Consider the following 18,286-nt stretch of genomic DNA (forward strand, 5'->3'; position numbering starts at 1 on the left):
TTTTCCATCGTCCTCTCCAAGGTCAGGGCATGACTGAAATGCAAAGAAGATGCACTTGTACAGTACGTAAATGATAGTCTTCTGTGGAGGGTCATTAACCTCAAGTCTCCCTCCCGGAGGGCAGTGTTGAAGGAAATGGCTTTGTGAGCTTCAGAAGAACGTGACATGATTGTACCTGGGAATAGAAGAATGGTGTCTGCAGTTCCATTAATTGGGATAACAATTATGAAAGCTTGGGAAGAATCAAGTTTCAGAGCCCACACTAATCCCCAGGAAGACTTTTCCCCTGGTGGATATAATATTGCTGCTTTTCAGGTGCATTCCTAAGATGTATTACATTTCTCAGACTCACTTTGTATAGGCTGCTGTCAGGGGCAGGATTTGGGGGTTGCCAGAAGATTCTTTGGTTTCATCCAGGCAACTCTCTGCTTTTCTGAAGTGTCGGTGAACTTGGTGGAAGCAAGGGTCAAAGCAGAGTTGACTTGTGTCTGGAAGCGTGAGTTCCGTGTCCTGGTTTCGATGAAACACAAGGCAGGAATGCAAAGGCTGTCTTCCTGAAACTGCTCATGTTTACACGATGATAATGTATTTCTTCATGACGTTGACCCAGATGTAGCCGTATCTCACCTGGTGACAGGGTATGCTTCCTTGGTTGGCTGCTCTGGGATAATGAGCTCCTGTTGATCATGGACTATGTTTTCCTGGGAAATGGAATATGAAAATAATTGACAAATTTCCCATAAGCCGAGCTGAATTCCAAGAACATGTAGGGAATCCTACCTGATTCACTTTCAGAGCTTTACTTTGAATTTCTGTTGGTGTCAACAAAGCTGTCATAAAGAACAGCGTACTTCACCTTCGAAAAAGCAAACTTCCATTAAAAAGGCAGACAGCTTTAAAAAAGTTGTCACTTAAGGCTCTTGTCTGATCGTTACCTGAGAGTGAAAAACTCTTCAATGTAGCAAAAATATCTACTGTAAACTAGTTGTTGGTTTACATGACATATTCCAAAAACCTTGTAGGAAACTTAGCATTTGGAGTGTCAGTGTGATAGAATATTGTAAATAACCAATATAAACACAGTCCTCGACCAAGGGTGTTTCTTTATTCACGTTGGGGCTGACTTTTGAAGCCTTTAGGTAAGTAAGAATTGGCATGAGTTAGAAGCTGCAGTTTTTTTTTAGAAGCTGCAGTTTTTGCAAGCTGAGTATGTCATTTCCCCCCTTTTCTCTACGCCTTTACAGGAAATACTAAGCCATGAAGATCATTGATATTTCCTGAAATTAGATTGCTATTTCCTGTCTGAAGAGCTGTGAGGGTATATGTCTCTGGAACACTGCTCCTAAAAGTAAGCACTTAATGATTCCACTGCTTATCTTTTCCAGAATGTTTCACTCTTTCTTTTTTAAACTTTTTATTTTATATTGGAGTATAATTGATTAACAGTGTTATAATTAACACTGTGATAATTTCAGGTGTACAGCCAAGTGATTCAGTTATACATATACATGTATCTATTCTTTTTCAAATTCTTTTCCCATTTAGGTTGTCACATAATACTGAGCAGAGTTCCCTGTGTTATACAGTAGGGACTTATTGGTTATCCATTTAAAATATAGCAGTGTGTACATGTCAATCCCAAACTCCCTAACTATCCCTTCCCCCTGCCCGGTAACCATAAATTCGTTCTCTAAGTCTGTGAGTCTTTCACTATTTCTTTTCTATTAGACAGAGACTGAGGGGAAGGTTAGGTCTGAAATGAAATTCAAAACATGCACAGCCCTCTCCCTGGCCCCTTCATACTGGTAAGCCATTTTCTTGCCTCCAGAAACCACTGTCCCTTTTGACAGCCTCTCATCCGTGTCTGGGGACACAGGTAGGTCCTGGGAGGAGACTGGGCAGGAACGTGCTGGAACTCCTCGCCTCTGCATTTCCACTTGGTTGGCCAAAATTGATGGGGGACTGGGAAGACACAGCATTTAGGCTGAGTTTTGGCACAGAATATGGAGGGAAGCCAGGCAGGACACTCAGTATAGGCCCATGTACCTCACACATAAAGAAGAAGGTAAATTTAAGTTAAATGAACTTCAGAAAGCATAACCCAGGATCGCTTCAGTTAGAGCCACTAAGCTCCTTGCCGCTAGCTCTGTCTCTCAGGTCCCACAAACCTGCCCTTCCCTTCATCCTTTCACATCAGGTCCTTCTTCCCTGTTTCAGTGTCTGTGGTCTGGTAATGAGCACGTGCTCCAGGAGGGAATTTCTGCAGTTGCCAGAAGCTCAGAGATAAAAGCATCCAGAAGATTTTTATCTCTCAGCAGAAATGTTTTTCTGAGGACACACACGTAGTGTCACCGTGACATTTAAGATCTTAGTTTATCATCCTTTTCCTCTCACGGAGAATAGTTCTAATCACTGGAAAACTACCAGCTTCTCCAAGAAGCCAGATCCGTTGGAAATCGTGCAGAAATACCCACAGCAATAACAAAACCAGCAGCACACAATAGGTTAAGAAGTCTCTGTGTACTACTATGGATAAAATAGATGAACAACAGGGACCTATTGCATAGCACAGAGAGCTATATTCAATATCTTGTAATAACCTGTAATGGAAAAGAATCTGAAAAGGTATATGTATATATATAACTGAATCACTTTGCTGTCCACCTGAAACATTGTAAATCAACTGTACCTCAGTTAAAAAAAAGGCTCTGTGTAGACCTGTTTCTACTGACTTTTTAGATAGTAGCTAAGGGAGAGCTTTGAAAGTATGATTTCAGCTGGCATATGGCATCACCTGCTCCAGGAGGCGAGGTTGCATGTCAAATTCCACTTCAGGAGGTATGTGCTTCTTAGACATGGCTTCCTGGCTGCTTGTGTTTGGACAGTGGGCATTGCTCACTGAGATGGTTCATTAGGGCTCAGGATGGTCTTCAAGGTTCTTCACTACCTCTTCTGCCATCTTGACTGGCCCCACTCCTTATCTTCCAGAAGACTGACTCAAAGGGCCAAACCACTGGTCAGCACAAAACTGGGTGGAAAGACCTGGATGGACTACTGGCTCCCCGAGGAGCTCTGGTCCTCTCTGCTTCTATGTCCTCACTTGGCCAGGCATAAGGGAAGGTCATCTGTGGAATGGCTGGTGGGCAGTCTCTCTAGGGACCTCCCTAGATGGCTCACCTTAGGAAAATTACCTTAATTTCCCAGGCTTCAATTGGGCTCCAGGTCTGCAGGCTCAGGAATAGTATTGGGCTGACACATTAAGAGGTGGGCTCTTCTCTCTCTAGCACAGATACACAATTATTTCACTCAAGTGAAATTATACACTTGAGTCAATTATGAGACTCAAGTGTATAACCAGAATTCCAGTCCATTGATTTTCCACAAGAAATATAACTGCAGAGAGGCTGAAGTCTCAAGAACTCCAGAGAGGTCATGCTACCTGGGAATGAAACCACAATCGGAAAGCAGTGTGGTCAGCCAGGATTCAGAACTGGCGTGTTAGTGATAAGGTTTCAATCAGAGTGAGGCATGCTGTCTGTAGTAGGTTGGATGGTGGTCCCCCAAAAGGTGCATTCCCCTGGAACCAGTGAATGTGACCTTATTTGGAAAAAGGGTCTTTGCAGATGTGCTTAAATTGAGTGTCTCAAGATGAAATCATCTTGGATTCGGGTGGGCCCTCGATCCAACCATCTTATTCCCCCCAAGTTCTTGGGGATAGTGATGATAGTGAAAGACACACTTCTGTGGAAAAAATATTCTGCAAGGGCAGAAAATATCAAAGTGTATTTTTTGTTTCCATGAGCATTTTCCTGTGAGATCTTGCCAGCTCTGACTGGTTCCATGACTTGTTTATTTTCCTAGGGCTTTAGTAGTAAAAATCAATGTGATTTTCATCCTGGTGTACCGAGTCCACTTCTTCATTAGTTATGGGAACTGGATGAAAGAAAAATCACAGATGCAGGTTATCCGAGGTTGAGTGTAACTTTCTCTCCAAGGTCAAGACCACTCTCCTGTCTCTTCCAAAGAAGGTACTGACTCAAATGTCTTTCCTTATTAAAAGCTGAGTGTTTCTAAGAAACACATTTCATGGAGGATGGAATGCTTGTGCTGGCCCTTGGAGGATGAGTAGGAGTTTCTCTGCTGGCGATGAGGTGTGGTGAAGGTGGTCCAGGTGGGGAGAACGCACACGCAGAGGCTTGGATGGGGCTGAAACACTGGCCCCAGCAGGAGGGAAGCAGCCAGAAGGGGCAGCCAGGAAGACACACTGAGTAGTTCCAACTGTTCTTGGTTGGTGACATAGAGCCATTGGGCAGGATTAGATTGGGGAATATCATGATCGGATTTGCATTTCTGAAAAAGCCCTTTGATGCCATAACAGAGAATGGATGGGAACGGGACAAGGCTGCAGAAGGCAAGGAGAAAGCTAGCAGCCTATGGAACTAAGTAGTATCAAAGTGGAAACTGGTGTTAAGTTGCAAGGTTTTAGAACATTCTACGTCTCAACTTATATTTCTTTTCCCATCCATCTTTCAAAGATGTTGTAAAGCACAAATGAGATAAAAGTAGCCAGGGGTGTGCAAAGCAACACACATTGTTAGGAGCAGCTCACTAAGAAGGACGTGCTATTAGCCTGAATAGACTAGAATCACTGACCTCAGTGAGGCAGCATGAAGTAGGAGTGGGGGAGATGGATAATGATGGGAAAGGCAGTGCTCCATGGGCTGTATCATGCAGGCCTTGACTTTTCAATCTCTGCAGAAGTCCATAATCCAGATGCCTCTTTGTTGAAGCCCGAACAAGCATTATACACAATTAAACCAATGGGACTTAGCAGGTATTTCTGGAAGGGGAATTAAGCCTCTATAACATGTAGTAAAACCCCAAATAGTCAGAGAACATGGTCAACAAGTGAGAAAGAAGTGGCCAGACTCTTCCTAGGGTTTAGGGCCACAGTCAGTTGTCACGGATCTATGCTCCTAGCGCTGTGCTGGGCACATAGTAGGTGCCCATTAAATTAAAAAGAAATACACACACACACACACACACACACACACACACACACACACACACACACAGGGAGCCCACAAAGCACATCAAGGGTCTCCATCATCTGGCAGTGTACAGTTTTCTTTTCTCTCTAATACCATGCAACTGAAATGATGCAAGCTGAATCAAACCAATCAAGCATTTGCCTTTACAAATACAAGGAACTTCTAGCCCCTATTCTCTCTGGTTGTGCCTACTTCCATCTTTCTTTTTCCTGGTCATTTGCAAACACAAGCTGAACTCTGAGCTTGGGAACCTTTTGCCCTTTTCTTCTTTTTTTGTTAGCAGAGTTTGGGAGGTAGACTGCTGAATAAATAGAAATTCATTCTGGGCCTCAGGGCTCTTTACAAAGGTAATTCTGACCTCCAGCCACACACAGAATATTGGTAATTTGACCTCAGTTTGATTTTCACATAAGCTGTCATTTTATACACCTAAAAAAAGCAAGGGAGGACATAGATAAAGAGGATATATTTCTTGTGGCAAATGGAAACAGAATCAGTTACCAAAAACTAAACTTGCTCAAGTGATAACAAGCTATATATTTTCTTTAATTGTTATTTACAGGTGTGTATAGTGTGCTTCTGTGGGGTCCGACGCACAACTCGTAATGACTTTTGTGTTTGGCTATAAAACTTTACCTAATGGGCTAATATTGCTTACATGCAAAAAGTAATCAGGTATTCATATACTTTATAAAGTATGTGTATTATTAATAAACAGAATAAAATATAACGTTTTTCTCTGATTAAAAATTAATCCAGGACTTCCCTGGTGACACAGTGGTTAAGAGTCCACCTGCCAATGCAGGGGAAACGGGTTCGAGCCCTGGTCCCGGAAGATCCTACATGCCGCGGAGCAACTAAGCCCGCGAGCCACAACTACTGAGCCCACGTGCCACAACTACTGAAGCCCAGGCACCTAAAGCCCATGCTTCACAACAAAACAAGCCACCACAATGAGAAGCCCACGCACCGCAGGGAAGAGTAACCCCTGCTCGCTGCAGCTAGAGTAAGCCTGTGCGCAGCAATGAAGACCCAAAGCAACCAAAAATAAGTAAATAAATAAAAAAAAAAGTAAAAAAAAAAAAGTAATCCAAACTTATTTTAGTAAATCTGGAAAATACACAAAGGTGCAGAAAGCACCTGGTATCTATCACTCAGCTATAATTACCATTATTTGAAGCATTTCCTTTTTTCTATTTTCTATACATGTATATAATCATTGTGTGATTATATATATATATAACAAATATATAATTCTGAATTCTGCTTTTTTCCCTTTAACATTGATGTACAAATAATTCCTCCATGTTATTGAATATTTGGTTAATTTTAGGTTATTTGATCCTTGACATGGCTAGATATTTGGTATTTCCAAGAAAATATTGCATAAAGGATCCTTTTCCCCTTTGTTTATTAAAAATAAAGATATCTATATTTCATCTACAGGGCAAGAGATGTTTGAAGGGAATTAGGACCTATATGTTTTATATTAGGAAAAATGCAGTCAGATATCTGGCACTGCCTATTCTGTTTCTTATTTATATTCTGTGCGTTGTATTTTTTTCTGGCAGACCAAAATCACAGAAGTAATTACATTTCAGTAAGAGAGGTGATTTCTCCAAATCTGGAGAGTTCAGCTCAAGATGATGTTGAATGTAAATGCAATATTTTACAGAGATCAAACCATCCCTGCTACACTTGTGCCTCCGTTCCACGGCACCAGCCCCGGAATTGTAATCACTGAAGGTGTGGAGGGGTTAGGATTTTAAAGGGTAGAGTGATGTGTTCATCAGACAAGTGATCAGAGGCAGCACAGAGGCGTTGAAGTACACAGGCCAGTAGGTTACTTGTTAGGCAAGGCTTGAGGTCAAGGACAGAGGTGAGAGTATATGGGGAAGGACTTCTGCTTTTACAGGGTAACACCCCCAGTTTCAACTGGCTTCATTGGCTACACCTCTGCACCAACTAGGTGAAGGGTTAATTTAAGTAGAGAGGAACCCACATTGACATATGCCTGCCCCATCTTCTAGGAGCTGAGGCTGTCCTTCATAGTCAAGTAGGCATCAAGAGACCCACAGGCCAGTCGAGAGGACTCTCAATATGAAGGAGACAGAGGCCTGACCTGGAGAGTTTAGACATGGAGAGATTAGACATGTCTGCTCTTGGCTGGAATGGCCAGGGGCACTGAGCTGGATGGGGACAGTAAAGCCTGCTCCTGGCTCCACTGGGCAGGTGACCCTCAGTGCTCAGAGCATGTGGACCACCCCCTACCCCCTCCAATCGAGGCCAAGGAAGAGAGTCTTCTGGTCTCACCTGGGGGCACAGGTGCCCCGTCTGCCCACTGTCTAACTCACATCAGCTCACTGTGTGTCTCAGGGGTGCCCCTCAGTTCTTTGCCAGTTAGGTTTCTGAGTTTAAGCCACTCCACTCCTGATACCATAGTCTGTGTTAATTTCCTATGGCTGCCGTAACGAAGTGCCACAAGCTGGGAGGCTTAAACAATAGAAATTTATTCTCTCCCACTTTTGGAGGCTGGAAGTCCAAGATCAAGGTATCAGCAGGGTTGGTTACTTCTGAGTGCTGTGAGGAAATCTTCCGTACCAGATCTCTCTCCTTGGCTTGTAGCTGGCTGTCTTCTCCTTGTCTCTCTTGACACCATCTTCCCTCGGAGTTTGCTTGTTTCTGTGTCCAAATTTCCCCTTCCTTTATAAGAACACGGTCATACTGCATTGGGGCCCACCCTAATGACCTCATTTTAACTTGATGACCTCTGTAAAGACCTTGTTTCCAAATAAAGTCACACTCTGAGGCACTAAGGGTTAGGACTCCACCGTGTCTTTTTGGAGGGACACAATTAAACATCACAGGTCCTGTCCCTCACCTAGTGGTGAGCTCTGGAGGTCCTGCTAGCCCTCAGTAAATCCTGTTTTTTGACTGAATGTATCTCTGATGTGAAGTTTGAGTTATGTGTCTTTTCTAAAATGAAAGCATCAGAGCCCTTCAAAACACTTCCATTTTGAAGGATTAACTTGACATTGGTTCTTTACCTGGAGAACCTGTGCTGTTGGGTGTGGATTCCGTGTTGATTCAGATCAATGCAAGGAGAAAACAGAAGTCTTTTAAAAAAATGTAATAGAAGTTGATGCAGGACGCATCTGGGTTTAAGCTAGAGTTATCTGGCCACTGATTATCTCAGTGGGTCACCATCCTGGTGTGTCATGGTGACAGTAAGTGTCCTTGTGTCCAAGTCTGTGTACCAGACGCTACTGTGGAGCTCCTACCTCAGCTCCACTGATCAGCTGGCCTCAGTGGGTCCTAATGATACCATCTGTGCTCTCAACCAGTGTGGAAAACTAGCAGAGCTGCCTAGCGTACCGGGGAAGAGATTAGTGTCTGAAGCCAGTCTGACTGGGTGGTAACCAACTGTGGGACCCCAGGCAGGGGACCTAAACTTTCTCTGTCTCAGTTTTTATCTGTAAAATGGGGATAGTACTAATGTTTACTATCTATATCATGGGGTTGTTAGGAGGATTAAATGAATTCGTATTTGCAAAGTGCTCAGAACTGGGTGTGACACTTAATGAGCACAATGTGCATTTGTTAGATAAAAATAATGATTGAAAAGCTTCTTAGATGCCAGGCGCTGTATCAGGCACTTAAAGCCAGGCGCTGTATCAGGCACTTAAAGCCAGGCGCTGTATCAGACACTTTAAGTGCAGTATTTTTTTTTAAAATTAAAAACATGTTTATATATTTTAAACATTACTTTCTGTTTACAGTTACGTAATACAAAATACTGGCTGTGTTCTCTCTCGCCCCTAAATTGCCCCTGCCCACCACCCTCCCCACTGGTAACCACTAGTTTGTTCTCTGTGAGTCTGCTGCTTTTTGTTATATGCACTCATTTGTTGTACTTTTTAGATTACACACATAAGCGATATCATACATATCATACATTTGCCTTTCTCTGACTTGCTTCACTTAGCATCATGCCCTCCAAGTCCATCCATGTTGCTGCAAATGGCAAAATTTCGTTCTTTTTTATGGCTGAGTGGTATTCCCTTGTATACCACAATCCTCTTTATCCATTCATTTGTTAGGTGCGGTAGTATAACAATGCTAGGGGGTTGGTGACTCTTATCCCTACTTCACAGAGTAGGAAACAGCCTCAGAGAGGTTCAGAGACTATTCAAAGTAGAAGAGGATTAAGAGGGTAGAGCCAGGCTGCAGAGACAGGTATGTCTGACCATATGCCCCAGCTCTTCACCCCTGCAATGCTGCCTGCAAATGTGGCCTGAGAAGTGGTTCCCCTTCTGTTAACAAATGAATCAACAAGTACTCCTTGGGTGTCTACCAAGTGGTGGTAGGTACATGTCCACAGTTGGACAGAATAATGATGACATTTATAAATTAAAGACACTTGAATTCAGTTCTCATTAGTAACTTGAAGAAGGTCTGTGACATTCTTTGGAGTCACCAACGATTAGGAGCAAATCATGATGTTTGTGAATTTTATCCTATTTAAATTTTGAATGAAGCCTCTGTAAAAGGTTTCACAGATGAGGACTTACAACTGAGTATCCTCCCTAACTTACATTATCTTATCTTATTTTTACATTATCTTACATTATCTTCTTTTCTAATACAGATCAATCAACAGGACCCCATATGTTAGAGTTTGTCCCTGATGAATATCCATGCACAAGTGTATCTGATGTGATTAGAGTTCAACCTGTTGGAAAGGGGAAGGTAGAGAACACGTGTGATCTGTCTATCTTGGACTAGTAGATGGTCTAGAAGCGGCCAACGTCAGCCTCGGGGAACCATGGATGGGCCCAGGGCATATAATCATGGGAATACACAAGTGCAAAAGTCCCGTTTTTCAGCCGACTGTACAGTTGCACAGATAGGAAAGGTGTGTTGGTGGGGAGAATGTTCCCAAAAGGTGAGTTACCATGAAATTTATTATCCAAACCAGGGCTCTTTTCAGAATAAAAGAAGGTGCTAATAATCATTATGACAGGTTAACCAGTGTAAACTGGGACTGTCCTGGGCTAACGGGGTGATGGCCACCCTGCAGCAGGCTGCGGGGCTGAGAGAGACCTGGGTGCAGCCCTGGGGGGAGGGGCAGCGTGACGGTCCCTACTAGGGGCTGCAACAAGAGCACAAGCCAGTGCTGCCTGAATGCAGGTGTCGCTGGGCTGCTGGACTGTCCCGATACGGACCTGCAACTGCTGTTGTGAACGGAGGCACGAGAGAAAGCCTGTTTGAAAGTATCTGCCAGTGTGATTAATTACCATACCTCTCTCAGTAATTTCTCTGGGTATTTTTCATTTGGAAGCACATGGTCCTTTCTTCTGACTTAGCGGTGTTGACCAGTTATCTTAGAAAATTATCATTATCAAAGATTGTGTGTGTGTGTGTGCGTGTGCGCACTGTGTATATGCAGCACTCATGGGGTCAAACAGGTGTGACTCAAGCCCTATCTCAGTTCCTCCCCGGGCGGGCTCAGCCTGGTGTGGTGCTGGAATTCAAAGCCAGGTGGAAGATACCTGTTGAGAAGGAGATGGTGGCAGGGGTTCAGCTGTGACAGGTAGGAAATGTAGTGTGCTCTCCACCCTGGTTTTTCTGCAGGCAGGTACCGTGCAAGGGGTCTGCACTTACTGCAATGCAGGTCTGGAAAGAAATGTCACAGGCTGCTGGGATAGAGAAGCAGGGCTGTAAAACAGATCACAGAGGCACATCCAGGATGCCCTGTTGTAGGCTGCAGGCATTTGGGAGGGCTGCATGCAATGGGACTCTGGTGATTTGGGAAGGAAATGAAGAGGGACAAAAATATATCAAATGGCAACAGTTAAACATATTTTTTAATTAAAAAATTTTGGCCAGATTTATTCATCCTTTTAATCCAAAGGGTTGAGATTTTTCCCAAAGAAAGCCATCCTGCCTTCAGGGCACATGGCAAACGGTAAGACCCAGGTTGGTCTCATAATCTGTCTTTTTTCCAGACTCCCCCCTCCCCATCACTATGTCTTTTCCTGAAATGTGCATAACGTAGAAGGGAAGTTTATTTTCACTTACTGTATTTCCAGAATAATTTTATGTTTCTTGGTCTTTGCTTTTAAAATGAATGGCATATCCTGTATTTCTTATTCACCAAAACCGCTAAGTAGGATAAGCTCTAAGTTGAGTTGCTTTTACTTATATGGTCTTACGAGATCTGGTGATTTGGACTGCCTTCGGCCCTCCCTGGAAGAAAGGTACCAACATTTCTTATGATTGCTCACAAACCTCTCTAGCGCTCGAGGTCCAGAGTACTGAACTGTTTTCCTTCTCTTACAAGGAAAAGAAATGTATGATGGAGTGATTTGCAATGTACCATTTTATATATGCAATACATTATGATATAATTGAAGATAAAATACAGCTTAGAATTTCCACATGTTGATATTTCTTAGTGATGGGAGGTATTCAGAGAGTAAACACACACACACACACACACACATACACACACGCGCACACAGAGATACCTTTCCACTCTTAGTATAGAAAAGTTTCCGTGTACAAACTATCGATAGTATCAAGGAGACCTGAATTCAGAATGTTAGTATTTTTTTTTTTTTTTTTTTTTTGCGGTACGCGGGCCTCTCACCGCTGTGGCCTCTCCCGTTGCGGAGCACAGGCTCCGGATGCGCAGGCTCAGCGGCCATGGCTCACGGGCCCAGCCACTCCGCGGCATGTGGGATCCTCCCAGACCGGGACACAAACCCGTGTCCCCTGCATCGGCAGGCGGACTCCCAACCACTGCGCCACCAGGGAAGCCCTGAATGTTAGTTTTATATTTTCTTTTGGTTAGTTTATGAGCCTGATGCTTGAACTGATTAAAGAATGTTATGAAATTAATTTCTAAACTTACCAGAACAAAATTTATATAAACTCACTTTAAAAGCACTATTTCTGTTCTGCTCAGCCCTCTGGGTTGGGAGAGGGAATGTGGGGAAAGTGTTATAAAAATCAAAGAAAAAACCCAGCCTTTTGCAAGGATTGCAAATTGGGAATTACTGACAGAATATTCTTTTAATCCTAGAGCTTTTGGAAAATCATTTTCTTACCATGGGAAAGCAAATAATTTGGCTTTCCTTTGAGAGATGCTCTGTTTTGAATGTGGGACTTTGTTTTGTGTCTCATAAATAGAGACAGCAGAAGAAAGACATTTTCTAATGAGAGATATTTACAAATCATGGAAAATTCTGATACAAATGTGATACAAATGATGGAAAATTCTTCTTTTGTTTGTCTTGTTCTTCGTATTCCCACAAACTTAGCTTGGTGCCTAGCACGTTATATGTTTAATAACAGTTTATTGAATAAAGTACAATTGCAGGTGGATGGCACATTGCTTCCTCTCTGTGGTCTGTATGTTGTCGTGTTCTTCACCCAACTTGTCACTAGATGTCTCTCGGTGTCCGTGCTAGATCGGCGGTAATTTGCATACGCATTAATGCATGTAGATAACGCCTGCAGTCCGGGCTAGGGGATCCTGTTGAAAGAAGGGCTCAATTCTCCTTTTTCGCTGGGCACCAGTTTCAAGTGCTCTAGACGACTTGTGTACACAGACAAAGCTGGTGATGTTCGTGTTAAGTTGTTGGAAGAAGGAACAGAAGGGGCTATTCTCCTTTAGTCGGGATTAGAGTTCTTAGTTCTTCCCTATCCTGGAAATGTTAGGAAAATTTTAGAGTCAGCGAATTTTTAAATTAGCCAGGCACAGACTTGAGTCATTGGTGTGAACACTCCCTCCCTTTGTTCCCTCCTCTCCCCCTTCTCCTCCCCTTCTCCCTCCCCTCCCCTTCTCCCTCCCTTCTCTTTCTCCCTCCCCCTTCTCCTCTCCCTCGCCTTCTCTCTTGCCCACAGGCTCCTGCGCGCACACACACTTTGATGGCACTTTCTGTGTCAACACACGTGTGCTAGAGCCTTGTAAGTGTTGTTTAGGAGGAGAGTACATTTGTTGAAGTGCTTATCTGTGATTATTGGGGGTCAGGATTGTCTGCTGTTGAATAGACAGGACGCACTCTACTAATGCTGCCTTGTGGTCAAACTTTGAATTATCAAAGTAACTGAAATCGTTGGGCAGGTTCCCCTGGACTGTCTGTGGTGTTTCCCCTGGGGGTGCAGACGCAGTCTTAGATGGGGGATGCTGAGGCCTGGGGAGAAACAGCCCACAGGGTTGTGGTCACTGCAGCCTTCCTTGTAGCCACTTTTCACATGCATGTGCTGGGCTATTGTAAAAACAGTAGAATTAAACAGTAGAGTTAAAAAAAACAGTAGAATTAAAAAGGGGGAGTTTTCTGGGATAAATCCATTTCTTTGAATAATATATACTCCCCACCCCCCGATTATGGAAGTGATACATTTCCAGTGTAGAAAACTTGGAAAAAACAGGAAAGTATCATGAAAATAATAATCCTTACCGTTTTAGAAACAAAATTGAAATCAGATGGTGTTTATAATTTTATATCCTCCTTTTCATATTACATTATATCAAGAACATACCCCTGTATTATTACTCTTCAAAACCCAACTTTTAACGGTAACGTATTATTCCATCTTTTGCCTGTGCTTCTCTTTGTTTAATCATTTTCCTATTGGTGGACACTTAGGTTGCTCCAAATTTACTTCAGAAATGATGCTGAAATCAATATTGTTGTATATACATTTTTCACATCTCTGCTTAATTCCTTTGAATAAATATCTGTAATTGGAATTAAAGGGAGGACACATGTATTCTTGACATGAAAGCAGAATGCAAACTTCCTCAGGAAGGATTCTCCATCCTTTTCATTATATGTTTCATTTGTTATATGCTGGTATTCGTTTTTGTTATAAACTCGGGGCTGGATCAGGGGATTCTGACACTAGGATTGTACCTGAAGTCTGGAAAGTGTTTCTCATGTAGCATCTCTTCACATAAGACAACATTAGGGCTAGGAAACCTGGATCGTTGTGCTTTGCAAATAAACTATTTTTCTCCTGGTCTTAACACCGGTAGCGTGTTTTTTCTGCAAACTTAACTCTGAAGGTTTCTATCAGAAAAGGTTGCTTTTCATAACCCTATTATATGGGCTCAGTTACCCAGCTTTATAGGGTTGGGAGGGTCTTCTGTCTCTTGGAGGGACCTGTGAGTGGTCACCTGTGAATTATTAAGGATGCCCATCACTCAAGGAAACACTTTATTCCAATCACTGTGGTGGCGGCTTAACGTAGATGACAGACGCAGGGCTCGTCCTGATCTAGAATTTGGAGTCTAAAGGGCAGAGTTTTGGGGGTGGTCCTAGTAACACTCCATGTGTCTTCACCAGATAGGACACATTTTATTTTCATTTTCCAAAAAAATCCAAAATGTAGGGGTTTGAAATGTGACAATTACTATTGAGAAAAGCTTTTTTTAATTTTTAAAAGATTGACATTGAATTAAAAGGATATTTACCCTTTAAAGCCTCTTTAAAGTGAAGATAAATTCATTTCTAAAAGTCAGCTTTTGGTATACAAGAGCATCTTTTAATGTTTTTCAAATGGCATTCCTTTAAAAAACATAAATTAAATTAAATATGTATTTCCTTCCTGAAATCTGGAATGCTTCTGATTTTGGTATTTTGGGAAAAGGGCAGAAAGTGTTTTAAACCTATGTATGCAGAAGTCTTTTAACATTCTTTTTCTGCTTTGGATTTCACAAATTATGGAAGTTATGGCTCAGAAACAACACAAAGAGGAAACAGGAGTTCTGTTCGCTGTTCCTTTCCTGGCCGTCCTGTTGGTATCCTGACTGTCAGATTTCCCACACTATTCAATGTTCATTGGTGCGTCTAACTGCCTCAAATGACACAATGCCCTGGAATCTGGCCTGGCATGAGCCTCGGGCACTGTTGGACAGGGCTGGTCTGGGCAGCGGGCCTGGGGAAGTTGGCTGGCAGGGCCTTCCTCCTCCATGGTGGATTCTTGGTCACCCCCAGTCCTCTGATGCAGAGGCCTTCGTGGGATCCTGGGCTGCTCGTTGCTGGATTCCTCCCAACTCCACCCTCTCTGAGCCCGAAGCTTACATACCCTTCTCCATCAGATTTCACCGTGTTCTGTTGACTCAACAAATCTGCTTCTGTATGAAAGCTGATGATGTATCGAAAATGACCTTGATGCTGTGGCAGCCTCCACGACCCTGCCAGGCAGGCTATCACGGAACAGAAAGGCTCACAGACCACATAAGATGCTCAAATCACATGGTTTATTCAACCAGTTCAAGACATGCAGTGAAAAGCAAGGAGAAATTGATGGGGTGATGAACGCACTTAGGATCCAGTGCCTGCAGGGTGGAAAGACCATAATTCGAGGATTCTGGAACCCTGGGCTACGTGCTGACTGCCTGTCGGCTGCATCAGCCTTGTCTGTCCATGGTGTGCTTACAAGGACTAGAGCTGAGGTTAAACAAGGTGTTCAGTAGATGGAAGGTGCCTGTAACCAGCACATCCTTGCTCTATTGGAAAGATGTCCAGCCAGTAGCTATAGGTCCCCAATCAACCTGCTGGCTGGTTGTGTTAGGCAGAATAATGGCACCCAAGGATGCCCACATCTTAGTCCCTAGAACTGTGAATATGTAACTTTACATGGCAAAGGGACTTTGCAGATATGATATAGGGGCTTGCGATGGGGAGGTTATCCTGGATTATCCGGTGGGTCCAATGTAGTCACAAGAGTCCTTTTAGGAAAGTGGGAGGCTGGGGAATCAGAGTTAGAGAAGAAGATGTGATGATGGAAGCAGAGGTCAGAGAGAGAGATGTCTATTTTTTTTTAATCAATTAATTTATTTTTGGCTGTGTTGGGTCTTCGTTTCTGTGCGAGGGCTTTCTCTAGTTGTGGCAAGCGGGGGTCACTCTTCATCGCGGTGCGCGGGCCTCTCACTGTCGCAGCCTCTCTTGTTGCGGAGCACAGGCTCCAGATGCACAGGCTCAGTAGTTGTGACTCACGGGCCCAGTTGCTCCGCGGCATGTGGGATCTTCCCAGACCAGGGCTCGAACCCGTGTCCCCTGCGTTGGCAGGCAGATTCTCAACCACTGCTCCACCAGGGAAGCCCTAGATGTCTATTTGAAGATGCTATACTGCTGGCTTTGAAGACGAAGGAGGCGACCATGAGCCAAGGAATGCAGGTGGCATCTAGACGTTGGAAAAGTCAAGTGTTATGGACTGAATCGTGTCCCCCGTCCCAGTTGAATTCATATGTTGAAATCCTAACCATCAGTGCCTCATGGTGTGACCATGTTTGGAGACAGGGTCTTTGCAGAGGTAATTAAATTAAAGTGAGGTTGGGACTTCCCTGGTGGTTCAGTGGTTAAGACTCCATGCTTCCAGTGCAGGGGGTGTGGGTTCGATCCCTCGTCGGGGAGCTAAGATCCCGCTTGCCTCAAGGCACGGCCAAAATAAAAAAAAAAATGAGGTCACTAGGGTGGGCCCTAATCTAAAATGATTGATATGCTTATAAGAAGAGGAATATTTGGATACATCCTATATGACTATGCTATTTCAAGATATAAATATCTTCTGCATTATGCTATATGCTTACTCACTACCTACGGCTAACACATTGTTTACTGAACACATCAATGAATTTCACCTGCCTTGCACGAGCCACTAGCTTACTTACCGTCTAAGTAATGTACCCTTTGGGTTTCAACCACCCCATTTATTTTTCTTGTCCTCTAAAATTGTACTGAATATTTAAAAATACAGCAAACACGTTATAGCTGCTGTATTCCCAGGGTGCTAATACACGAACAATATTTACATTTGGAAATGAAGGTCTCTGTAGACAGTGCTACCCTCACCATCATCCTGGCAATGAAATGGGGGAATTCTGTGGCACATGGAAGTTATCAATCTCTTCTACTCTGTCTTCTTCTCCTTCCCCAGCTAATCTCTTCCTTGAGCCTCTGGCCATACTTTTAAGTGTTGTCTGTGGCTCCTTTCAAACTACATTGGCAGAGTTGAACAACTGTGACTCAGACCATCTGACCCACAAAACCTAACATATTTCCTATCTTAGGAAGAAAGTTTGATGATCCCTTCTCTAGAGGCCCATAAAAGAAATATAACTATTTCAAATTCAAACTTGAAGAAACCAAGACTCTGGAAGGTTGTTTACTTTCCTAAGGTCCCCAACCAACTGGAGATGGGCAGTGCCAGGATTCAACTTCAGAACTCAGGCTGTTTCCAGCATACCATTCTGCTTTTAGGGGACCTTGTATTTAGTTTGTCTGGTCCACTTTTTCTGCCTTGGAAAGGTGATTTTTGACCTGTCTAACTGAGCTAGTCTTGTTTCTGATCTCTTTTCCAACTTGGCAAACTCACATCCAGTACATTATATTTCTGGGTTTCAGCTATCCTCTAATTTATTATGAAGCCAATAAATAGTTCTTTATTCTGGCATTTAAGGTTGTTGAAAGAACTAAGGTTGTGTCAGGTAAAGTTATGCTCTTCTGTGAAATGATACTAGTTATGTATCCAGAGTGAATCATTTAAAGAAAAAAATTTTTATGTTGAAATAACCAGATTTATAGAAGAGTTGGAAAGATAGTACAGAGATTTCCTGTATGCTCTCCACCCCGTTTCCCTTAATGTCAGCATCTCATCTAACAGGGTATCTTATCAAAACTAAGACATTCACATTGGTACAGTACTGTTACTCACTACAGGCTTTATTCTGATCTCACTCGCTTTTCCACTAATGCCCTCTCTCTATAAAGAATCTAATCCAGGATACCACGTTACATTTGGTCATTGTGTCTCCCTAATCTTCTCCAATCTCTGGCTATTTCTCAGTCTTTCCTCATCTGTCAAGACCTTGACATTTCTGAAGGAACTGGTCAAGTATTTCTTAGAATGTCCCTCAACTTGAGTTTTCTCATGGTGAGACCGGGGTTATGGATTTTGGGGAAGAACACCATGGAGAGGAAGTGCTTTTCTTTTTTTTTCTTTCTTTTTTTGCAGTACATGGGCCTCTCACTGTTGTGGCCTCTCCCGTCACAGAGCACAGGCTCCGGACGCGCAGGCTCAGCAGCCATGGCCCACGGGCCCAGCCGCTCCACGGCATGTGGGATCCTCCCGGACCGGGGCACGAACCCGCGTCGCCTGCATCGGCAGGCGAACTCTCAACCACTGCGCCACCAGGGAAACCCGAAGTGCTTTTCTTATTG

At 43.3% G+C, this 18,286-nt stretch overlaps 1 protein-coding gene across 4 annotated transcripts in view; it reads left to right on the forward strand.

Moving 5' to 3' along the window:
- The window catches only part of SETD4 (SET domain containing 4), a 360,859-nt gene that overhangs the window by 108,934 nt on the left and 233,639 nt on the right, over positions 1-18,286 (forward strand). For 3 of the 4 annotated variants that reach the window (XR_016392952.1, XR_016392953.1, XR_016392951.1), the window contains one exon: positions 1,245-1,348. The exons of the other annotated variant lie outside the window; for it this stretch is intronic. The gene's annotated coding sequence lies outside the window, so the exon portion shown is untranslated. The remainder of the gene's footprint in view (positions 1-1,244; positions 1,349-18,286) is intronic. 4 annotated transcript variants of the gene reach the window in all.

The sequence above is a fragment of the Delphinapterus leucas genome, chromosome 4 (assembly GCF_059928025.1).
Source record: "Delphinapterus leucas isolate spDelLeu-1000000601 "Yukka" chromosome 4, BTC_Dleu_Yukka2, whole genome shotgun sequence".
Taxonomy (NCBI): Eukaryota; Metazoa; Chordata; class Mammalia; order Artiodactyla; family Monodontidae; genus Delphinapterus; species Delphinapterus leucas.